Raw genomic sequence first — 24,160 nt, 5'->3', positions numbered from 1 at the left:
TGCTCACCCCCGCTTGAAAATTATAATAAAGTCTCCAAAGAGCATTTGACGGCAAGACAAATATGAGGCAAAGATGTGTTACTTTTCTCCAATATATATATATATATAGTATTCAGATGCTAATGCTGCAGAAACAGGGGTGGGGAAGGTATGCTAATGCTGTCGGCTTTGATTAGGGGATAAAGAAAAAGACTCCAGATTCCTGGCTGCTTTCCCTGAGCTGGAAGAAAAAAATGAGAGAGTTTTTGCAACAACAACCACCACCGTTGTCCCTCAATTTCAGCTTTATTTGGTCTGTCTCCCCCTGGAACCCCAGGTTTGCAGGCCAATAGGCATCTCTGGGAAGCGAGATGTGCTTTTTGTCAAACAGAAAAAGAAAAGACCCTCTTGTTGGGTTCAAGTGGAAAGGACACCATTGGCAAGGACGCAAGAGTTCAAGGAAAATGATACCCATGGCGAACCAACCCCTCAAGAAGATGGGTGAAGAACCGAGGCTGTTGCTGCACTGCAGAATTAATGCAATTTGATACCATGTTGGTGGTCAAAGTGCCATCCTATGGTACCCTGGGGTCTGTCATTTGTTGTGGCACCAGAAGAGATGAAATATCTTACAAAACTACAAATCACAACATTCCATAGCATTGAGCCATGGCAGTTAAAATGGTGTCGAAATACATTAATTCTGCAGTGTAGATGCATCCCTGTTGTAATATGATATATATAGTTTGGATTGCAACGCCCAGAATCCACAGCTACCAGCTACAGCTACTCTGTGCCACACTAAAGGTATAATGCCTCTCCAGTTGGCTCTTACCCTCACATCTGCAGGACTGGGTCACCACAGTTTCACTGATTTCACATCATTAAAATAAATGCCCTCTCTAGGCATTTTCTTGGACCTCTGGCACCATTTTGTGATATGCTTCTGGTTGATACTGACCATAGAGTAGAACTGGATGACCTAGAAATGCCCAAAGACATGCTCTCTAGGTCCTCTGGCGCAACTCTATTGTCAACTTCAGTCAGAAGTCATTCATTTCAATAGAGTTCGCCATTATGCAGTTGCGCATTTCCACAGTAAGTTTGGGAACATAAACCTCATGGATAGGCGCATTGTACCATAGGATAGGTGGAATATAGGTAGTCAGGGTGCAACCAGTCCACAGTGGGTTTTATATTTCAACCTTTAAAAGAGCTCCCCAATGCACCTACATTGTAGAACGAATGCAGTTTGACACCGCTTCAAGTGTTGTGGCTCTGTCTTATGGAATCCTAGGGTTGGCAGTTTTACAAGGTCTTTAGCCTTCCTTACCAAACTGTGCTGCTGCCTCACCAAACTGTAAATCCCAGGATTCTGCAGGATGGGGCCGTGGGGGTGCAATGTGGTGTCAAAACTGAATTATATCTACAGTGTAGCTGCACCCAAGCTGCTCAGCATATTGCAGGTTTATTACGCCAAAGGTGCTGAATCAAAGGCGCAGTCCAAAGTGCTGAAAGTAGTTGGAAAAAGGACTTCAGGATCACAGAAAGCTTCCTTGACAGTTGTCAAGAGAGTAGATTCCTTGCACTGCCTCCAAATGATCACCAACACTGGCATGGAAGCTACCTTAGAAAGCTTGAGGCGCTCCTGAGACCCTTGGAAACGTGACCAAACAAGCCAAGCTCTAACGCCTGCTCTACCATGCGGAACGGGTTCTCTACCAATAGGTAAGACTTTCTCCTCCTTAAATTCCCACACATTTGCTTTCTCTTCTGATTGCTTTTACGTTTAGACTCAGCGGGGAACCCTTGCGATGGCTTTGATCACCAACAGATGCAGCTCCTGGTGACAACCGAATCTCTCTCCGCCACCTCGCCCTGCTTCTTCTAGGTGTGCCTCTTTTTGAAACAGAGACACTTTGAAAGATTAATGGGGCAGGGTGGGTGACAGGCTGGGATGGCTGGGTGCACCAGAGCCTTTTTCTTCTGATGGGAAAATTAATTATTCACCACCCGGAGGACGAGACGGCAGAGGAAAGTGCATGCAACCAACAACAGAGCGTGTCTCTTTGTGATCCAGGCTGGGAAGTCTCTGGAAGAAATCCGACAGGAGGTCCTCGGGGACGGTCGGGTAGAGAGAAAGGCACAAAGAACTGGAATCTTTGGAGGTTTGAGACAACCACACCGGATTGGGAAGGGCCCTTTATTTCTGATTTATTTTATTCCAAGGAGTTATATCCCGCCTTTCTCCCACAATGGGAGAAAGTATCCTTGGTATCCATCCATTGGTTCCTCTTGGACAATCCACCGCCACCTATCGTTCCTGGGTGAATCTCCAGCTGTTGAAATAATGCACTTTGACCCTACTTTAACTGACATGCGACCATCCTACGCTATCTTGGGCTCTGCAGTTTGGGGAGGCACCAACCCTCTTGGGCAGAGATGGCTCACGATGGCCTGATTCCCACTACCTTTTAAACCGAATCGCAAATCGGTTTGAATCGGTTCAAATAATCCTGGTTCCTACTTAAATCATAGAATCACAGAATCGTAGAGTTGGAAGAGACCACAAAGGCCATCCAGTCCAACCCCCTGCCATGCAGGAAATCTAAATCAAGGCATCTCCTGAAGTGATTCTAAGAGGGGAGCCCATGCGCTAGACCAGTGATGGCGAACCTATGGCACATGTGCCAGAGATGGCACTCAAAGCCCTCGGCAAGCTGGAGCGGGTCCATTTAGATTCATGCATGAATGTGAACCTTAAGTGTATTATTTTAGAGGAGAAAATGTGATCGGGGCAAATGTAGTGGGAACCACGCTCCGCTGTCGAATCGATCCATCGATTCGGATCGCACACTGATTTATCTGTAAGTGGGAATGAGGCCGGTGTTGCAAAACTACACATCCCATAGAATGGAGCTGCAGCATGGGCACAATGGTGACACGCCCAGAACGAAGGACTGCAGATCGTCCTTCCAGACTAGCAGTCCCCAAACTTTGGTCCTCCAGATGTTTTGAACTTCAGCTCCCAGAAGCCCCAGCCAATTTGGCCATCTGTCCCTGGAATTCTGGGAGCTGAAGTCCCAACCATTTGGAGGACCAAAGTGTGGGAATTATTGCTTTAGATCACCAGCGGCGGCAAGTTTGCACGTTCTTCCTGGTTTGCCCTTTGGTTTCTCTGGAGTCCTTCCTTGTGGGGTAACTGGATGCTCTCCACCCTCCTCCTAAATTGTAAAAATCAGGATCCCAAAGACTAACTTTCTCTCCCTGAAAACAGCAGAATCCCCTGAGGTTAATTATGGGAAGCAACTCTTTGAGAAGAGAAGAAGAGAGAAAATGCTCCACAAAAGCCAAATGTGGGATTAGCAAAAAATCTGCAACAATCCTTTGGAATTAAGACACTGGAGGCCTAGATCACTCCATGTGCCTTATGAGATTGGTGTGCTTTCAGCTAAGCCAGCAGGAGTGAAATTATGGGGAAAGAGACACAATTGCCCCCAGTTAAGAATTCAGACCAACCCTACGTTCAAATTGGGGGATGTAGAAGCACTATTGTTTTTAACAAGTTCCTTAAAATTCACACAAGTTTATCACATGGCGGGGATCAGGAATTTATCTATGAATATCCTGGAAAAATTGCATAATTACGCAAAACGATTTCACATGACGTCACACAAAACTCACCATTAGAGTGGTCACAAAGAAGCATTAACGCACATCTTTTTACTTTCAGTGACAAAGCATTTTCAGTATCACTTTATTTGTACAACTGCGTGTGATCATCATTTGCGCAATCACTCGCCATTTCTGCTTCATTTATGGGATGCTTTAAAAGCGCTGTAATCTCTCTTTAATGCTGAAATTAGCCCCAGTGTGATGAACTCCGTAGTAATTAAGGCTGCCTCTGCACTGTGGATGGAATGCAATTTCGACACTGCTTTATCTGCCTTGGCTCCATTCTCCAAAATACTGGGAGTTGTAGTTTGGTGAGGCACCGGCACTCTTGGCCCAAGAAGGAAACCGACCTTGTGCAACTAAAAATCCCAAGTAAGGCACCAGCACTCTCAGGCCAAGAAAGCTACAGACCTTGCAGAACTAAGAAATCCAAGTATCCCATGGGAGGGAGCCACAACTGTTAAAGCAGTGTCAAACTGCATAGTCCATTCTGCAGTGTGGCAGCCACCCTGGAATCTGGGAGCCTAGGGTTTGAATCCCGGCCGAGCCATAGAAGTGGGTGACACAGGGCAGGCCACACTCTCTCAGCCTCAGAGGACGGCAAGGATGAAATCGGGCCAAGAAAACCAGAGGATGGGGTGGCCCTAAATAAAATTTGGAGGATAATATCTGTATGCGCTAGTACGTGATTTTTCCTTCTCTCTCTTTTCTAATATTAGGGGCCTGCCTTCCGAAAATAGACCAAAAGTGAGTTTAACTGTGTACGTTAGGCCCTCCACATTTGCTGCAGTTAGGTGCACAGGACACCTGCAAAAGTGGAAAAACCACAAATATAAAAACACTGCTTTTTTAATTAGAGAGAATACCTCTCTAGGAATCTCTAGGTCCTCCAGCAGAACTCTGTGGTCAACATCTGCCAGAATTTGACCATAGAGTCATGCTGGAGGACCTACAAATGCCCAGAGAAGTGCTTTCTTTAGGAACTTCTAGGTTCTCCAGCACAACTCTATGGTCAACTTGTGGCAGAATTGCGCCGGAGGACCGAAAGATTCCTAGAGAGCCCTGGTGGCGCAGTGGTTAAATGCCTGTACTGCAGCCATTCACTCAAAACCACAAGGTTGCGAGTTCAAGACCAGCAAAAGGGCCCAAGCTCGACTCAGGCTTGCATCCTTCCGAGGTCGCTAAAATGAGTACCCAGACTGTTGGGGGCAAATTAGCTTACTTGCTAATTAGCTTACTTGCTGTTCACCGCTATGATCTTTGGAATAGCGGTATATAAATAAAACAAATTAAATATTAATGAAATCCGCAAAAGTCAAATCCGCAAATGTGGAGGGCCAGCTATACATTGAAATATATCTTGAGGAATCTGGCTAAATTATTTCCTCCCGTTCCCACTCTCCCAACACATTCCTTGATCCATGGGGATAGGTGGGTAAGAATAATAATAATAATAATAATAATAATAATAATAATAATAATAATAACTAATAGCCCCTGTTTCCTTTCTCACCTCTTATTTTTAACACAGGTTTGCATTCTCTTCCTTAACCTTCCCCGCTCTCCATCCTTCTCCAAAGAAAAATGCAACTCTTCCAAACACGCAAAAGGGCAACCCAGCCGGTCCTCCCGCCGGTGACTAATTTATAGCAAACATGGGAAAGAATAAAAGCAGATCATAAAACAATGAAATGAGTCTGGGCGTTCAGATGGCGTGTGATACAGAATACAAGGGACATTTTATCCCCGGCAATAAAACATCTAACGTTGCTGCAAGCTTCTCCAGACATTCAATCATGAGATTTGAGGTGCTATTTAAGCCGGGCGGCGGAGGGGTTTGCAAGAAAATATATCCCTCCGAAAATGGGATTTTCCCCCTCCTCTCTGGCTCAGACCTCTTGTAGCTGATCAAGGAAATCTTGAAATAAAGTAGGGGGGGGGGAACTTTTGCAAAGCAAAAAGCATCTATTGCTGTGTGCCTTCAAGTCCTTTCCAACTGCTTTAGCTCCTTCTTCTGGATCCAAAGTTTCTTCTCTCGATTGATTGCTTTTGCACAACTTTCTGCGGTTACTTTTCTCCACCTTCGGCGCAGCTGTACCCTTGTATTCTTCCATTTCTGTCCTTCCCTTGTTCAAATCAAGTTTTAAATTGCATAATTAATGAATCATAAAAAGAACACAAGACTCGGAGATGGGGGCTCTTTCTCATCGGCGGGAAGGGAGGCGGAAACCTGCCGCTTTTGCAAAACGTGCCGAAGAGACAGTGCAACCAAGTGTGCCGAAATGGATCGGACAGTGCCAGAAAGGATTAACTAATATAATGAAGGGGGAGAGGTGTGTGCATCTTTAAAAAGCACTTTGTTGGTGCCAGGATTAAAGCCATTAGGAAAGAAAGTCATTTTTATATTTCTTCACAAAACGATTCCATAGAAGACTTTGCAAACTACAAGTAGCCAGCCCTTCCACTGAGTCCCCATTTGGGGAGAAAGGTGGAACACCAATAATTATAATATAAATGTAATTAGAGTGCCAGTGGCTTGAGATGACGACTCTAGAAACCAGGGTTTGAATCCCGGCTCGGCCGTGGAAACCCACTGGGTCACACTCGCTCAGCCTCAGAGGATGTCAATGGCAAACCCCCTTTGAAGAAGCTTGCCAAGAAAACCCCATGATAGGTTTGCCATGGGGTCACCATAAGTCGGAAACAGTTTGAAGGCACACAACAACAACAAACATAGTAGCAGTTACCCCATCAAACCAAAATCCCTGGATTCAAGAGGATGTTGCCATAGCAGTTAAAGACGAATCAAAGCACCATACCTGTGTAGCAAAAGCCCACTGTACCACACTGTTTCTTCACAAATGGCTTCCACACCTCTCAGAAACTAAGACAGAATGGTGAACCTGGCCAGCAAAAGCAATGGGTCCTGGGCCAGTATGGCCTAAATACATTAAAGGCACCAGTTCCTGTCTGATCTTGAAAGCTCAGCAGGGTCAGCCCTGCTGAGGACTTGGGTGGGAGACCGCCAATGAATCCCAGGTGATATTTCAGAGGAAGGAATTAGCCAAACCACCTCTGAGTCTTCCTTGCCTAAGAAATTCTTGGAAATTAATGGGGTCATTGACGGGTGACTTGAAGGCATACACACATATCTGATCTTGGAAGCCTTGGTTAGTCCTTGGATAGGAGACTGCCAAAAAAATCCCAGTGTAGGCTATATTTCAGAAGAAGGAATTGGCCAAACCATCTCTGAGTCTTCCTTGCCTAAGAAAACCCTATGAAATTAATGGAGTCACCATACGCTGACAGGTGAAGGCATAGACACACAAAATACCCTAATAAAGGCATCAAATCTTACCTGATCTTGGAAGCTAAGCAAGCTCAGCCCTGGTTAGTCCTTGGATGGGAGACTGCCAACGAACCCCAGGTGCTATAAACTACATCTCAGAGGAAGAAACTGGCAAAACCACGTCTGAATCTTCCTTGCCTAAGAAAACCCTCTCAAATTCATAGAGTGACCATAAGGTGACACAAACACACAAAGCCGTTGTTCTTTTTTGGCAACTACAGATGATTGAAAGACCTGCCGGGCGCAAACCAGAGTGCCTCTGGCCAAAGCAGTGAGCAAGGCCGCATCACGCGTCTCTCGATCCCAGGGCACATCCGTTGCAGCCTTCTCCTAAAGCAACCTCATCCGCTTCCCTGATGGTGTTCAACAGCCCAGTCCCCTTGTAAGTTCATTCTTGGGCAAAGCCATGTGCAGTGCATAATAGGCCATGAGGGAATCCAGGAAGAAACATCCAACAAGATCCAGGGGAGAAAAGAAACAGGGAAGCCTTTTGCAAACTCTTCAGACCTTTGATACACACACACACACACACACACACATGTTTAATCCTCTCCGTCGCTTCCCACTGCCCTCTACTCAAACTTCACTGGGTCCCCAGTTTATTTCTGGCACTGGTTTGGAAGGAAGACCTTGCAATTGGGTACATGACAAAAGTATTTCAGGTGCAGGGATTTCAAGAAAAAGGAGAAACGGAAGACAAATCTTTGCACAAGCCAATAGGCAAACATAGGTTTTCCGTTCAGGAGGTAGGGATGGAAAGAACATCTCAAAACATTTGGAAAATGGTTTTAAAAAATGCAGGTTTTGAGTGTCGAGAAATCCTGATCAGAAAAATCCTGGACCTGTGTGAAACTTTGTAGCTCAGCACTTATTCTGTGCACAATTTGCATGCGGGTGCTTTGCACAGAAAACAAAATCTTGGTGCTTGGTGTCACTAGTCTGTGTCCAGGTAAGGGAATATGGACTCACACTTCTTTGATGTGCTTAATATGATCTCCTCTACATTTGATTCCTTGACTGAATCATTGGTGTGCACATTGTCTCAACTACATCCTTCCTACATACACATTTCTCCCTGAGCGAATCATTGGTGTGCATGTTTTCCCAATTATATCCTTCCGTTGTGTATACACTCATCTCACCATATTTGCAGCTTTGATATTTGCAAATTTGGTTATTCACGGATTTGATTAATATGTTATCTCTAGGAACATCTAGGTCCTCCAATGCAACTCTATGGTCAACTTTAACGAAAAGTTGCACCAAAAGACCTAGAGATTCTCAAAGAGAACACTCTCCTAGGCATTTGTAGCTCCTCCAGCACAGTTCTATGGTTAGTGTCTGTTGGATGTTGACTACAGAGTTGCACTGGAGGACCTAGAGATTCCTAGAGAGGTGTCCTCTCAGGTAAAAACATGGTGTATTTTGTTACTTGAGGTTTTTCCATATTCACGGGGGATCTTGTGCTCCTAACTCTAGAGAATATGGAGGGACAAGTGTATTTCCAACTTGACCGAATAATCTGTGTGCCCATTTCCCCCCCAAGTACACCCTTGCTATGTGCCCATTTCCCCAACTACACCCTTCTTATGTGCCCATTTCCCCAACTACACCCTTCTTATGTGCCCATTTCCCCAACTACATTCTATCTTTGTGCACATTTCCCACTGATTGAATCATCAGTGCACCTGTTTTCCCAACTACAGTACATCCTTCCTTTGTACACAAGTTCCCCCTTCACCAAATCATCTGTGTGCATCTTCTCCCCATTCCACTCATGCTCAGGCCCATTTTATTTTCCGAAAGTGGACTGGGTCACAGGTGCAGTGTTTCTTTCCACATGCAATGGTCTTGCAAGGATATAGATTTCCAAGGCCTGGCATGCTTCAGTCAGCCCCCAGAGAAGCAAAATGGGTATTTCTACTGTGAAACACACACAGCACATTCTCTTCCCCATCTCTCCGCATGCCACCCTGAGCGCAGGACCAAAAAATGGAGACGACCCGCCGTGCCATTCCCCTCGGGCCAAATGTTCACAAGTGGAACCGTTTGCTCTACCAGCAGCGCAAACGCGCATGATGCAAAATGAGGAATAGACTTTCCGTGTAATTAATAACAGCATCCTTCAAAGCCCCCAGCAGGCTTCCTCCCTCAGATGGCAGAAATCCCCTTCCTTTTTTGCATGCCAGGACTCTGCGCTCTTAATTATTAGCCGCTTCCCGTAGGGCATGACAATGACAGGCCCGGCGCTCTCCTTTGGTGCTGTACCTGTTGCCCCCCCTTGCAAAAAGAAGCCGGCAACGCCAACCTTAAGAGCATCTATTTCCCATTAGGCATTAAACCCCAACCGCCTGGAACTGCGGCGATTAGCGACTCCTTGACTTTGATCTCCGATCAAAGCGCCTCTTTGCAATCTGTATCACTTTCTGCTAGTCCTTTCCAGGAAAGCATCCTTCCCTCATCCCATTTTACCTATCCCTGCAACAATCTGCCCTATATCCCCTCCTTGGCCTTGACAGGGAAAAGGAATAAGCCAGGAATCCACACTTAACCTATGTTGGAGCATTGCAAGAGTCTGGATCCTTTTGGCGGAGTGTGAGAACCCTGCAAGATGGACTTATCCTTTTGACTTGGAAAGGGGCAGAAATGTCCGTTGGCTTCCATGTCACTCTAGGGTTTATTCCAGATTTGTATTCTGTAAAACAATGGAGTGTAAAAACACAAATCAAGTCGAATCTCCCTGATCAGACCAGATGCCTTCCTTTCCCAGGACATTTTGGAGGGAAAAAGCCATCATGTTTAATGTTTCAAGTGTATATCACATAGAGGATCTAGTGGGCCAAGAGGTGATCCACAAATGCTTTATCTAAGATAGATAGTTTTGCTCACCAAAATGTGACATTTTGCTCAAAAGAATAAAGTAATCACCTACAGTCACATTTTCCTCAAACCTCTCCCCTAAAACCCACAGTCAGATTTTGCTAAACAACAAACCAAAAAACACAACAGCTAGAACTCCACAGTCACATTTTGCCCAAGAAACGTGAAGTCACATTTTGCTCAGCACAAAAAAAAAAGGCCATCCTCTGTAGCTAAAAAAAGCCTGACACATTTTGCTCAAACCACCCTCTGAAAGCATCGTCATGTTTCTCTGAAACAAACAAACCCCCAAACCAACCACCATCGCGTCGAGTTCAAAACAGAAATATACCACTGCATTTCGTTCAAAAGAAACACTGCATTTGGCACAAAAAACACACACCATCCCATTTGGCTCCAAAGATACAGACCATCACATTTGGCCCCAAAAACATATCATCCCATTTGGCTCCCAAGAAACACATCATCCCATTTGGCACACAAAAGACACAGCATCCCATTTGGCCCCCAAGAAACATACCATAACATTTGGCTCCCAAGAAGCACACCATCCCATTCGGCCCCAAGACACATCCTCACATTTGGCTCCCAAGAAACACACCATCACATTTGTTATTATTATTTATTAACATTTATTTCTGGAGCATTGCGAAAGTTGCACAGCACTTTACATTTGACTCCCAAGAAACACACCATCACACTTGGCTCCCAAGACACTTACCATCCCATTTAGTGCCATAAAACACACCATCACATTTGGCTCCAAAAGACATATCATATTTGGCTCCCAAGAAACACACCACCACATTTGGCTCAAATAACCACGAACTCTCTCAAGTCACAACTTATCACCCCCAAACCCCTGAAATGCCCCCCTCGACAATAAAATCCACACAACCTTCCATCGCTTCACCCAACAGGGAGAAAAACCTTTCCTCCTCTTTCATGGGAACAAAAATAAGGGACGATTTGCAATCCTAATGTGAGCATATGTTTCGATGTTCTCACACGTGGACCTCTGGTCCTCGCAGGTTGCACACCCTTGGTTTTTTTTGTGGAGGGGGAGATGGTAGAAGATGGCGAGCGCATGCTGATCAGGGTAGTTTTTGGCAAAAACACAGAGCGGACAGCCACTGACCTCCCAGCCCCAGGTCGGTGTGCATGTGTACATTTGTACATTTGTGTTGACTTCCCCGCCGAGAGACTTTAATCTTTGGTGCGCGGTACCTCGTTTATCTCTCCGGTTTTGTTCGGCGCATGCAACAGAAGGCAATTCCCTCGGCAAACCCTGACAGCGATTCTATCTTCAGAAGATTTAGGACTTCAAATGATGCTGCCTCAAAGCATATAAATATCTTTTCATCATTTCAGTCTAGATATAATTATCCAGAGAGAGAGAGAGAGAGAGAGAAAGCACACACACACGCACTGGCTACTGTCAAACACCAAAGGGAAGAAAATAAATTCAGTATTTACTGGAAGCAAGTCAGGAAGGTGTTTGGGTACTAATTGCATTGAATAGACCTGGCCAGCTATTGCTTTTACCTCCTGACTGGTTCTTGATGTGGTCGCTTGGGTTTAGTTAGGGCATTGCTGGATGTCGTCAAAGACAAGGATGGGCAAAAGGTTGACTTTAGTGAAGAACCATGCAAACATGTCGACATAATCTGGGTTCAAACCCCCAGCATCTCCATTAATTTTTGAAAGAACCCCTGGATGCTTCTGCAATGAAGAATCAGAATGAAAGAAAGATCTTTTGTAGCACCTTTAAGACTAGCAGAAAGAAAGAAATTGGTAGCATGAGCTTTCGTAGACTGCAGCCTACCTCCTCAGATGCATGAAGAATATTCATCTTGGGTTCGAATCCCCAATCAGTTCTGAATCTTCACTGGACAAAGTCACACTCTCTCAGCCTCAGAGGAAAGCAAAGGCAAATCCCCCATGAACAAACCCTGCCAGGAAAACCCAGTGACAAGGCCTCCTTAGGGTCACCAAAAGTCAAAAAATGACTTGGAGACACACAACAAAACAATATAATATGGATTGTCATCCATGTATATACGAGACAAGTCCAGGGGGTCTTAAAAGATCAAGTGCAAAACATTAGTCAAGGCACACAACAACACAACAATATGGGATGGATTGGCATTAGTATTGTGAAACAAGTCTGGGGGTCTTGGTAGAACAAATGCTAAACATAAGTCAAGGTGCACAACAACAACAATGCAACAATATAGGATGTATTGACATCAGTATGTATGAGATAGCTCTGGGAATCTTAGCAGAACAAATGCTAAACATGAGTCAAGGCATGCAACAACACAATATAGAATGGATTGGCATCAGCATGTATGAGACAGCTCTGGGGGTCTTAGTAGAATAAATGCTAGACGTGAGCCAACAGTGTAATGTGGCAGCAAAAAGAGCCAATGTGATTCTATCAACAAGCCTGTAGCATCCGCACTGAAAGAAATAGTAGCACTGGACCATCCTGTTTTGGTCCAAGCAAACATGGAGTCCTGTGTCTAGTTCTAGGCACAATAACAGCTTGAGAAGGATATTGATAAAATGGAATATGTCCAGAGGAATGAAGCCAAGATGGTCAAGAACCTGGAAAACTAAGAATCTGGAAGACTAAGCCATGAAAGAATCTGGAAACTCAGGAATAGCTGAGGGAGTTGGGTACATTTCTGTCCTGTTCAAGGGAGAAGAGGACCCAGGAATAAAAGTAGAAAGGGCTGGTAGGAAAAATGCAGAAGGAGAATCAAACAGTGTGAAAATGAACCAAATTCCTACCAGGGAGTCACACGAGCCGCTTGAGAAGGATCCGAAAACCAAGCTGGATTCCAGGGTTGAGTTGGTCAAATTCCAAGCAGCAAAGAAATGCAGAGATTCTAGGAGGCAAAGCCAAACACAGTCCAACTTTAAGGACCCACACAGCAAGATTTCCAGGCATCCCAAAGAAATTCAGGAATAATATTCTATCCAAGAGTTTTACCCCTTTGGAAGGGAGGCTTGTATCACTGAGCTAATGGGCTCCAACCAAAGCTCAGCTGATGGCATTTTGGAGTCTCTTACACCTACGGAGATCCCTACTCACGAGGAGGCCTTCCTTGCAACCAAACACTGAAAAGAGGGGTTGACACAATTGCACACTTTAAAATACCTGTGCCAGAGGTGCATCCGCGTTGCAGAAATAATGCCGTTGGACCACACTGTTAAGTCCTAGGGGGTCCATCCGCATTGCAGAAATAATACAGGTGGACCACATTTTTAAGTCTCAGGGGTGGATCTGTGTTGCAGAAATAATGCCACTGGACCACATTTTTAAGTCCCAAGGGTGCATCCGCATTGCATAAACAATGCAACTGGACCATACTTTTAAGCGCCATCTGATCGAATCCTGGGATTTGTAGTTTGGGGAGGCACCAGCCCTCTTTGGCAGAGAAGGCGCAAAGACTGGAGGGCTGGTGAAAGCTTCAGGGGTCACAAAACAGCGGCTATACATGGCCCAAATACCATACTATAGCCTCCCTTGCTGTAGGGGAACGTATCCACAGAATGATGGAATCGTAGAGTTGGAAGAGACCCCATGTAGATGACACCAACAGACCCTCCAAATGTCCCTAATCCTCTGCTTTCCCCCTTTTCCAGCTGGTTTTAAAATGTCCCGGTTTCTCTCTCCTCCTCCTGCTTTCTCCCTTTGTCCTTGGCGCACATACTTAAGCGCTGCAAACTGAGCTCAAAGTGCAAAAGTAGTCTGCAGTCTGCTAAACTCAACATAGGAGGGAGAGAAAGGGAGGAATCTTGCCCCTTCCCAATAGGCTCAGGCAAAAGCAAACTGCTGCAGCCTCTCGATGTCTCCCGCAAATACGGCCCAGTTTTCGTCTGTGAAATGTTGGAGGGCATGCACCAACCAATACGTTTTCCTGCTCAACCAATGCTTTCACTCATCGGGTTCAGTCTCCTTATTACAGCCAGTGTCTTCAGCTTTCCATGCCAACCACCTTCCCTGCCTTAGGACTATGGGCTGCATAATGTGCTCTGGACCTTTGGCTCCTACAAACACCACATCCAGCCTCTGGTAATAAGCTTGGTTTTGGGATGGCTAGTCTTCCTGTCTTTGGTGGTTGAATTAAAAAAGGGCCGGTAGCTTGCCCTCCAGCAGCCGAGCTCACGATGACTCGAAATGTGTTCTCCAAGATGGCGGGTCAAAGGAGGCCAGTCAGTTCAGGAGTACTTTGGGCAGACTTTCAAAGACATATACATTCGGTGAAAAAAACTGCAAATAAAAAACCCTCTTATTTTAACCCATCTCTTTAGGAATCTGTAGGTTCTCTAGCAGAACCCTATGGCTAACATCTGGCAGGAGGTGACCACAGAATTGCATTGGAGGACCTACAAATGCCTACAGAAGCGTTTTCTCTACAAACATCTAGGTTCTCCAGTGCAATTCTACAGTCAACATCTGGCAAAAGGTGACCATAGAATTGCACTGGAGGACCTACAAATGCCTAGAGAAGTGTTTTCTTTATGAATATCTAGGTCTTCCAGTGCAACTCTATGGCCAACGTCTGGCAGAAGGTGACCATAGAATTGCACCAGAGGACCTACAAATGTGTAGAGAGGTGTTCTCTCTAGGTCCTCCAATGTGACTCTATGGTCAACCTCCAGCAAAGTGGTGCTGGAGGACCTAGATATTCCTAGAGAGAACATATTAATCAAATCTGCCAATAATCAAATCCGCCAATAATCAAATCCGCCAAAGTCAAAACCGCAAAATGTGGAGGGCCAACTTTGTGTGTGTATATATATATATATATGCAAGGCGCGTTACAGACCGCCGGATTGCGGCGGTCTGCTGCCGCCGCCGCTTGCACCGTCCGGGAGCTGCAGCCTTTAAATGGCGCGGCTCCCGGACGCTGCCAAGAAGGAGCGCGGAAATCGCGCTCCTTCTCAGGTCCCGGAAGAGGCGCCGCAAAGCCCAAGGGGCGCATTTGCGGTGTCATTTCCGGGGTGACACATGCGGACGCCATCTTTACGCCCCCATCACGTGCTAGGGGTGAGGCCAGTATGGACGCTAGGTCCTCGGCCAACCCCTAGCACGTGACAGGGGCGTATTAAAGGCCCGTTTATAACGCGCCATAGTCTTTATATATCTGTCCCTGTGTGTTTGTGGTTATGCACTATCAAACTGACTCCAGCGCATACATTTGAGTGGTTCACTGCCTCCTTTGGGGATCCAGAACAAACTTGTCAGAAGGACTGTTTGTTTGCTCTTAAATCAACCATGCATGCATGCATGCATGGATATAGATAGGGATATAAACTGCAGATTTAATTCAGTTTGACCCCACTTTACCTGCCCTGGCTCCATGTTACGGCATCCTGGGATTTGTAATGTGTTGAGACACCAGAGCTCTCTGACAGAGAAGGCTAAATCTCACCAAACTACAAATCCCAGGCTTCCATAGCATTGAGCCACAACAGTTAAAGCAACGTTGAACTTCAATATTTTTGATGCCGTCGTAGATATAGATATGAGAGCCAGCATAGTATAGTGGTTTGATTGTTAGGAGGCCTGGATTAGATCCTTCTTTGGCTGTGGAAACCCAGTATTGGGCAAGCCACACTCTCTCAGCCTCAGAGGAAGGCAATGGCAAACCTCCTCTGGAGCAATCTTGCCAACGAGAGGCAGCACGGTTTGAGAGTTGGGCTAGGAGACCAGGAAGCCTGGGTTCAAATCCTGACTCCACCATAGAAACCCATATTTGACCTTCGACAATTCACAGGAAGGCTCTGAATAACTCCTGCCAGTGAGAGGCAGCATTGTATAGTGGTTTGAGTGTTGGACTAGGGTTTGAATCTCTGCTTGGCCATGGAAGCCCATTTGATAACTGTGCGCAAGTCACACTCTCTCAGCCTTAGTGGAAGGCAATGGTAAGCTTCCCATGAACCTGAGAAGACCCAAGGATGGGATCACCACAATTGGATTTGATTTGAAGGTACGTAAGAACCACACAAGCCGGTGTAGTATAGTGCTTTGAGCGTTGGTCTACAACTCTGGAGACCAGGGTTCGATTCCTCGCTCGGCCATGGAAACCCATTGGGTAACCTTGGGTGAGTCACTCTCTCAACCTCAGAGGAAGGCCAAGGCAAATCTCCTCTGAACCATTCTAGAAAACCCCATGATAGGTTCACCTTAGGGTCGCCATAAGTGATTTTGGGTGAGTCACACACTCTCAGCCCCAGAAAACCCAGCCATAAGTCATAGAGTTGGAAGAGACCCCAAGGGCCATCCAGTCCAACCCCATTCTGCCATGCAGGAACTCTCAATCAAAGCATACCCAACAGATGGCCATCCAGCCTCTGTTTAAAGACCTCCAAGGAAAGTCCCTCTCAGGGTCGCCATAAGTCGGAAACGACTTGAAGACACCCAAAGACAATGACAAAGAACCACCACCAATAAATTAAGTGAACAACGACGACGCGACAACTCCCTGGTTCTTCCTTCGGGGTATTTGAACCCAGATATATAGTCATCCACCTTTGGGACCATGCATCCACATTTCAGCATGAATGAGCCCCGAAAGACTCGGCCGGTGCCAAAGCTTTTGACTGTTATTTACACAAACACCTAATCTTTCCATTGTACACTTCCTCGCACTCTTCTCCCATCCCTGTATTCTTTGGCCCGGTGGGAATTAATCCTCTCTCCTTCACAATATTTAGGATTCAATACCGCTCACGCTGCTGGCGGGATGTTTTACATAAGAAAAATAAAAAACCAGCCTTGCCAACTCCTTCCCTCTTTGGCATCAATACGTTGGCATTCAAGTTGGCGGTTTCTAAACATTTGTGGCCGTCCCTCTCCCTCGCTTTTCTCCCATCTCCATCACAAAAGGGTTTATTTCCTATTCCATTCTGCGAGGAAAAAAATAACAGTATTAAAAAGGATCCCAAAATCAGGCCTGGGCTGGGATTCTTTCCCCAACGCCATGTTTCAAAGAAAGCCAAGCACCCCTCGAAAAGGTCAGTGTATTTATCCCCCAACAGTAGGGCTTTGTATGTATCTGACAATCCATCGGGGATGGAAAGAATATTCAAAAATAATAGGAAAATGGCCATAAAACATGTGTAGTTTGGTCTTATTCCACTGCTTTGGCATCCTTATAAATCCTTATCTTCCCAACCAAGACATATTTTAACTCTTTTAGCAACACTGAAATCCCGCAGGGTGCAATGGTATAAAGTCGACTTGATGGGAAATGAGAACAACAACAAGGGCTGCGCCTGCATTGCAGAAATAAGCAGCTTGGCACCATTTTAACTGTCAGGGTGTTGAGCTACAAATTCCAGGGCTGAGTCCTGGAATTTGTAGCTTGTTGTGGCCTCAGAGATCTCCAACAGAGGAGGCTAAGTCTCTCACAAAATTACAAACCCCAGGATTCCAGAACATTGAGCCACGGCAGTTAAAGCGGTGTCAAACTGCATTATTTCTGCAGTGCAGATGCAGCCAAAGGAAAGGTGGTGTAAGAAGGGTGTCTTCAAGGTGATGAAAGATCCCTTCCCTTTTCTCCTTCCCTTCCAACCCTAAATATATCTCCTCCCTTCCTCTTCCTTCCTTCCCTGAATATATGCCATTCCCTCCCTCCCTCCCTCCTTCCTTCCTTCAATATATATATCCCTTCTCTTCCTTCCTTCCCTTCCTACCAACCTTTAATATATCCCCTCACCTTCGCTTCCTTCCTTTTTTCCCTGAATGTATTCCCTTTCCTTCCCTCCCTCCCTGAATATTTATCTGCTCTTCCCTTCCCTTCCTTCCTTGAATATATCCCTTCTCCTTCCTTCCCTGAATATTTCTCTTCTCTTCCTTTCCTTTCCCTTCTCTTGCTTCCTTGAATATATACCTCTCTCCCTCCCGTCCCCTTCTTTTGATACTAGCCTCTCTGTTCCTGAGGGCGGTAAATTCAGAGCCGAAAGAAAGGGAGATCTCCACTTCCAAGTTGGGAAATGATTCCACTTGGGAGGGGTTGCAACTCCCAGAATCCCCAGCCCAAGTGAGCAGACGAAGCCTGGCCAGCTTTGACAGGGCTGCCTGGGCCATGGCTGATCCCCTCTCTTCATTGAAAAGGCACCCTTTTAGTTAAGCCAAGGGCTGCCAATCGTATTGGCTTCCCTGGCCTTCTCGCTTCTTCCTTCCCTCTCCTTCATTCCTCCCTGGAGAGGAATTGCTTTTCAGATGTAATTGCAGCTGAGCCAGGCCTTGTGCCAGCCAAGAGATGCCCTGCCTTCCGCAACAGTTTGGGGGACAGAGGTGCCATCTGCGGGGCTGTTGGCCTTTACCTGGCAAGGTGAGCCCCGCCGTGGCAAGGCTGGCATTACCCAATTAGCTCCCCATTCAGAAAACTGGAACGCGCTCCCCGTCTTTCCAGCTGCTGCCTTTCAAAAAAAGGAAAATAAAAAGAAGAGAGAAGAAACCAGCTAACAGATGCCTTCCCATTGATGGATTGAAAGTCAATCTGTTTAGACAGGGCATCAAACTGCTCTCTTCTCCCCAACGCATTGCCAGACTCTGCAATGGAGGGCCAGAGGCCAGTCTTCATTAGAAAGTGCAGATTCTGATTTGTGGCTATCTAAGGAGGAGGGCCAGCATGGTGTAGTGGTTTGAGCATTGGACTAGAGACCATGGTTCGATTCCCAGCTCGGCCATGAAACCCACTGGGCCACCTTGGACAAGTCACACACTCTCAGCTTCAAGGGAAGGCAAGGGCAAACCTCCTTGGAACCCTACGATACTTTCACTGTACCAGAAGTCAGAAACTTAAAACCATTACACCTGGTCCTATCCTCTGGGGAATAAGTCTATCATCTCCTCTCTAGGACACTCCTTGAGATACTGTACTTTGAAGAGCGAAATCCCATCCCCCTCGGTCTTTTCTTCCCCAATGTCAGTGTTTCCCAAACGTTGGTCCTCCAGTTGGGCTTCAACTCCTAGAATTCCTGGGTTTTGGCCCAACTGGCTAGGGCTTCTGAGAACTAAAATCCAAAAGACCTGGAGGACCAAAGTTTGGGAAATGCTGACCAAGCCGAACATGCCCAGCTCCTTCCATTTCTCCTCATCTGTTTTGTTCTCCATGTCTCTTACCATCCTTGCTGCCCTTCTCCAAACCCATTCCAACTTCAGCCCAGAACTGAACACAGGACTCCAGATGTCACCCCTTTAGATATTTAAAGATGTCAATGATGTTCCCCTTTTCTCTTCTCCAAGTGAAACTCCCCCAAGTCATTCCTCATAAGCCTTGGTTTCTAAGCCTTTGGCCATCTTGAAGGCCCTTCTCTGGACATGCTCCGGAGGATGACGGTGGTGATGTCCCAAGCCCCGTGAAGAAGTTGGTAGAAAATCCAGGATCCCATTTGTCCATAGACGGGGGCCTCTCACTTCATGCTGTCCATCACCTTCTGCAAAGCCCCAGGCCCTCATCTCAAAATCCGCATGGTGCATCTCCTTTCTCCTTGCATTCTCAACCCATTTCTCTGCAACTTTTTTGTGGGGGAGGAATGGGGAGACTGTTGTGCGTTTCTTGGCAAAGGGCCTGCCTCTTTCCAAAGAATTGATTTGAGATGCTGGCATTCAGGGGTACAAAATATGAAGAAGGTGGGCAGACATCATGGTAGAAGGGTTTTCCAAGGCCTGCCGGTGGGTTGGCCACATCTCTCCTCTTCCCCGGTCACTGTTTTTCTTGGCTTTGGGGCCTGCCACAAAGGGGTGGCTTTTGCCAAGAAGGAAGAGGGGGCAAGGTTGGCACAGAGGTGCCATGCTGAACTCATGGTGGAATGAAATAGCAATAACCTAGGTCTAGGATGTATTGGACGATCACAACCCAAGGATGAATTTCTTGTCTCGCCTGGGCTGAAAAGGTCAAAGAAATCACGACAATGGGGTTCCTCCTATTTTTGCTGATCCTAAAATTCACCCTCCAATTTGGCATTCCTTTCTCAGGTTGCAAAACTGCGTGTCTTTTTAACTGCTTTAAATTTTGTGTGTGTGCACGTCTTCAGGTTGCTTATGGTGACCCCCATAGACTTCATTGGGGCAAGGAAGACTCAGAGGTGGTTTGGCCAGTTCTTTCCTCTGGAGTAAAGCTTCCAGCACCTGAGATTTATTGGCAGTCTCTCATCCAAGTACTAACCAGTGCTGGCCCTGCTGAGTTTCCAAGATCAGATAAGAGCTGGTGCCTTAAGGGTATTTGTGTGAATATATATGTGCAACTCTGTGAATTTCAGAGGGTTTTCTTAGGGAAGGAAGACTTGGAGGTGGTTTGTCCAGTTCCTTCTTCTGAAATAGAGCCTCCATTATCCAGGATTCCCTGGGGGGGTCTCCCATCCAAGTACTAACCAGGGATGACCCTGCATAGCTTCCAAGATCAGATGGGATCTGGTGCCTTGAGAGTATTTAGGCCAGAGTTGTTATTGAGAGTGTATGACTTATCCAAGGTAACCCAGTGGGTTTCAGGGCCGAGAGGGGAATCAAACCTGGCCTCCAGACTTATAGTCCAACACTCGAGCCACGACGCCATGTTTGCCCCCTGTTTAGCTCTTTGCTAAATGCTACCTCACATTTTTTTTTACACAGAAGCCAACACAGTCCCAGCTGGGAAGCGCCCAGGAGTGGTGCGATATGAAGAAGCTTTTGCAGCAACGGCAGGGAAGATAAGATGTGGGAAAGCGTCTCCTGGGAGGACCATCTAACCCTGTTGAGCTGCTGTTTGGAAAAACACACAGAGGGGGAACGTCTCCAAAGAAAAGGAATGTGCGGCTACGCAGGCAAGCGGGTCCTCGGGAGACAACGCCGCTTGGAAACCGGCGCCTTCAGTTCTGTGTGTCTTCTGGGCACAATTAAGCATCTTTCGGGAAGCTTAAGGGATTCCAGCTTTGCCTTATCCGGAGCATCGGGTGCATTGATTTAAGTAGTCCCCATAGGATGCTTCTGCTGAAGCAAAATGACTCACTGTTTTGATTTCCCGTTTGCATCTTCCGCCTTCCTTTCTCTTCTTCCTGGCCTAGAATTCTTTTTTTTCCCCTAGGGAAAAAAGCCATTTCACTGGTTTAGGTTGTCCTCTATGCCCTTGTCCTCTATGGTCAACACTTGCCTTCAATGACACCATCATGCAGAGAAACCTAAATGGCTAACTGTGTCTCCTCCATGGCCAGTGGGCTGGACTGGATGACCCTTGGAGTTTGCTCCAGCTCTCATGACTCTAGGATTCTGTGATACTATTCCATCTTCAGAGCCAGAATTCAAAGATATAGCCATGTCAGTCTGTAAAATCTGTATGTAGAGAGATCTTGTAGCACCTTGGAGACATGTTGAAAGGAAGAAGTTGGCAGTGTCGGCTTTCATAGACTTAAGTGAACTTAAGTAATGCATTTGAGGAAGCAGACTGAGTCTACGAAGGCTGATGCTACAAGGTGGAATTAAAAGGTAATGCAACTGAGAACATAGACTGTAATCTACGAAAGCTCGTGCTGCCAGTGTCTTTTAGTTTGGCTCAAAGATCTACAAGCATTAGTCTCAAAGATCTACAAGGTGTTACAAGATCTCTCTACATACTGATGCTACAGACTAATAACGGCTATATCCTAGTCTCAAAGGAGCGATAAGATCTCTCTACCTTGAGAACCAGTGTGGCATAGTGCTTTGAGTGCTGGACTCTGGAGATCAGTGTTTGAATCCCCACTCGGCCATGGAAACCAACACATACGCGTACATACAAATGCATAAGCAAATGACAAAATAAGAGTAGAACCAATGCATCAATAGTATTACTTAATGTGTTGGCCCACTATTTTAAGGAGCCCTGGTGGCACAGTGGTTAAATGCCAGTACTGCAACCACAAGGTTGTGAGTTTGATCCCAGAGGGCTCCTAGCTTGACTCAGCCTCTCATCCTTTCGTAGGCCGGTCAAATGAGTCCCCAGCTTCTTGGGGGCAATTGGCTTACAGACAATAAACAGCTCAGAGAGCGCTGAGTTCACCATATAGCAGTATAGAAATGTAAATGCTATTGCTATTCAAACAGTTGAATAAAGAGGGGTAATCTAGCTGAAAGAAAGGAAGGGAGATGGGTGGATGGATAGACTCTATTAGGGAATTCGCAGGTATGAATTTATAGGACTTTAGCAGTGCAGTGATGGAAAAGGAGCCTTGGAGATGTCTTATCCACAGGGTCAGCATGAGTCTGGGTCGACCGAAAGGGAGTAAGCAACAATTTAGGCCTGATTCCCACTACCTTTTAAACCAGATGGCAAATTGGTTTTAACCGGTTCAAATGATCCTGGTTCCCACTTGAACCAAATTGCTGAAGCGATTCGGAGGGGGGGGGCATGCACTAGACCCATTTAACCCGCATCTTTTTGACGCTGGTTTTTCTGAGTCTTTTTGGATAAATCAGTTCAGCGCAAGTGTGAACCAGATGCGGATTGGAATCCATTTAAATTTGCTCTTCAGCTGGCTGGAGCAGGTCTATTTTGAAGCGATTCATTTGTGAATGTGAACCACAAGTGGGTTATTTTACAGGGAAAAAATGAGGTTGGGGCAAATGTAGTGTGAACCACACTCCGCTGTTGAATCAATCCATCGATTCAGACTGCAAACCAGTTTATTTGTAAGTGGGAATGAGGCCAAAGTGGGGATTCACCAACAAGATCCAGACATATGTGTGATGGTATCAGGTGCCCCCCCTCCCCACCTTGTGCAGGATCAGACAAAAGTCTCCTTCCAATAGCACAACTATTGCAACAATCCGAAGTGATCCCTTATCAATAAACCCATTGCAGATGCTCTTGGAAAGCAACCCCCGCCACTCAACCCTTTCTTCCCGCCCACTCCCCGCACCCCGATTAATTGTTTTAATTAAAGAAATGCTGTTTCTACTCCAGACTGCGGCTTGCCTGAAGATCCGTTGCTAATTACGGCGAAGGAGGGAGGCAGGCATGGAATAGCTTGTTAGAGCTCCTCGTCGGAAGAGATGGAAGGGTGGGAGAAGAGAGGAATTAAAGATATTTTTAAATATTGGCATAATCACGTTAAATGGAGGGGAAGGATAAACACGGAGCGATGATACGGCCCTAGAGACAGGAAGGCTCTTCTGAGCTCCTTCCAGGTTGGCTCAGAGGTGATCGGAGATCTTTGACATATAAACATGAGTTCGTCAGAGTTTAGAGATCCTTTGCTTTCTATATCGGTCTGAATAATGGGAAGTGTGACTCTGAGACAGCAAGCTGCTTTAAGTCCCATTGTTGGGGAAAAGCAAGATACAAATACATTATATATTATTATTATTGGGGGCTATCTGGATCTTGATGGGAGGGTGTTGGTAACGGCTAAGGCTCACTTGCAACCGGTGGATCCCATGTTTGTGGGATGGTGAATCTTCTCTGACTCTACTCTGGGCTCTGGACCAATTTTGTGAGATTAGTTTTAGCACCATGGCCAACTCTTTTCAAAACTATACAAAAACCTGGATTGGATTCACCACCCTACAGACATGGGTTGAACCTGCAATGCAGCAATAATCCAGGGATTTAGCCTTCTCTGACAGAGAGCTCTGATGCCACAACAAACTACAAATCCTAGGCTTCCATTGGCACGAGTTTGTATTCTGCTGCTCCAGAGACTGGAACGTGAGCCAAAGGATTCAGATTACAAGAAAAAGAGATTCCGCCTAAACGTTAGGAAGAACAATTTTTACCTGTTCAGCCTCCGAGGGCGGTGGGTCTCTGGCAGTCTTTATGAGACGTTTGGATAGGCCACTTTCAGAAGTGTTTTAGTTGGGTCCTCCTGCATGCCAGGGGTTGGACTACATGGCCCTTGGGCAGCACCTGAGAGAAAATAAATAATAATAAATAATAAAAATAATAAAAATGGTTGGTGGGGGCAAAAAACCTTGCTAGCATTCCAGATCTCTCCATCAGGCTACAAAAATTTGATCCTCTCAAATTGCAGATCTCTTTACCAGCCTACGCAAACTGGATCCACTCATTCGGCGATAAAATCAAATCAAATATGTAACCCAAGGAAGGTTGCATGTGTGTAAAGGTATTTGTAAAGGCGTGCCTTCCTGCATGGCAGAGGGTTGGATTCGATGACCTTTGTGGTCCTTTCCAACTCCATTAATTCATTGATTCTGTGAAGCCAAGCTGTGTACTGTGACTGATCATTGCAAAGCCGTGGATCCATGGAAAGGAAAAATGGATTAGGTCCCAAGCCATGAAA

At 46.0% G+C, this 24,160-nt stretch overlaps 1 protein-coding gene across 1 annotated transcript in view; it reads right to left on the bottom strand.

Moving 5' to 3' along the window:
- The window catches only part of SEMA6B (semaphorin 6B), a 195,836-nt gene that overhangs the window by 120,566 nt on the left and 51,110 nt on the right, over positions 1 to 24,160 (bottom strand). Inside the window, exon 5 of the mRNA XM_089535647.1 lies at positions 23,637 to 23,766. The gene's annotated coding sequence lies outside the window, so the exon portion shown is untranslated. The remainder of the gene's footprint in view (positions 1 to 23,636; positions 23,767 to 24,160) is intronic.

Source organism: Sceloporus occidentalis, unplaced genomic scaffold, assembly GCF_023333645.1.
Source record: "Sceloporus occidentalis isolate IW3139 unplaced genomic scaffold, rSceOcc1.0.p SCAF_8, whole genome shotgun sequence".
Lineage (NCBI taxonomy): Eukaryota > Metazoa > Chordata > Lepidosauria > Squamata > Phrynosomatidae > Sceloporus > Sceloporus occidentalis.
The sequence above is the reverse complement of the archived record's forward strand: the minus strand, read 5'-3'. Positions and strand labels throughout refer to the sequence as shown.